This window comes from Leishmania donovani, chromosome 24 (assembly GCF_000227135.1).
Source record: "Leishmania donovani BPK282A1 complete genome, chromosome 24".
NCBI classification, from domain to species: domain Eukaryota; phylum Euglenozoa; class Kinetoplastea; order Trypanosomatida; family Trypanosomatidae; genus Leishmania; species Leishmania donovani.
In genome coordinates, this window is record NC_018251.1 from 151,733 (window position 1) to 153,182 (window position 1,450).

Here is a 1,450-nt window from a genome sequence, read left to right on the forward strand (position 1 = left end):
CACCTCTGGTCGTGAAAAGGTCCAGCGCCTACGGGGCAGGGGGAGGTGAGTGCGATGCTGTATCGCTGCTGATGCGCGCGGTCAGGTCCTGTAGAGGGGGGAGGGGGCGGTGCTGCGTCGGAGCGTCCTGCTACAGCGCACACGCTGGTGCCATCTGTGTGTTGGGCAGTGCGTGTGCGTGACTCGAGTGTATCTCGCCTGGACCTCACCGCCCATTGGTGGGGAGGCCGAGTGTCATCCCGAGGAACATAGCAGGCGGCCGCCTGCGGACCGGGTATGGGGGTGGGCAGGCCTTGAGGCAGGGGTCGAGCGGCGTTTGGCCTCGTGCTGTACGGCAGGGCGACGATGGCACACAAAGAAAAGAATTGTGTGCGTAGGCGTTTATGGGAATGCCTTTGAATGCGCTCCTTCTTTCCACTTGTGACTTTCTCTCTCTTGCTCACCCGCTCTTTACGGTCCCCCTGTCATCTGTTGTTCTATGGTCGTGTGGGTCATAATGCGCATCAACCACGTGTCCCACGCTCACTCAGTCTTACCAGGCCGCGTGTGCGCCGTCTCCTTTCCGTCATTGTCGTTTATTGTGCCTTTTTCTCCTCTTCACCACGCACATTTGCTGGCCTGCATCGTCGTGCCGGGCGGGAGTGTGCCAGCAAGCATCCGACGAGTCGTCAACGCGCATAAGCGGCACACACGCATACATACATACACATATATACGCACATCCTTGCACATCCCCATCGGACTGCGCCCGAAACGGTAAAGATAGGGAGAGAGTGGGGTGCGTCACGCCACGACAGCCGTGACCTATCGATCCTGCGAATACAAAAATGGAGGAGAATGCGACTATTCCGTATGTGCTGAGCATCGGCACGCTGCCCACAACCACGGCGCAACTTCTAGCGTACGTTGCCGCCTTGGTGATGGCCGGAATCATCGAGTACGTCGTGCAAGTGCTACCAAGATGCTACCGTTTTGCCGCCGCCCGTGTCAAGGAGGTCCGCAGTGCAGCAAAGGAGATATGGCAACCACCCCGCAGCATCCGCAAGACTGTGTGGTGCCTCACGACGCTCATGCGCCGGTGGGAGGTATTCACGGTGCCGGGCATCACCTTTGTACTGCTGTACATGTGCGCCGTCACGAGCCTCATTCACCTCTACATCTTTCACCGAAATCCTGATAATATACAACTCTGGACCTACCAGGAGACACATTTCGACCTCACGTCGATGGGGCCCTCGCTTGTCTCCCCCGTGCACGACCCGCGCTCCTTGAGCCCGTACGGGCCGCGGTCGGACCGCACGCTGGCGCACTTCTGCGGCCGGCCCACGGCCAGCAGCTACGACGGCTACACCGGCGCGCCGCACGCGGCCTACATGCACCATGACGTGGAGCGCGACCGCTACGTGGTGCGCACCTTCGGCCGCGGCGGCATGCGTGTGGACGAGCGGCG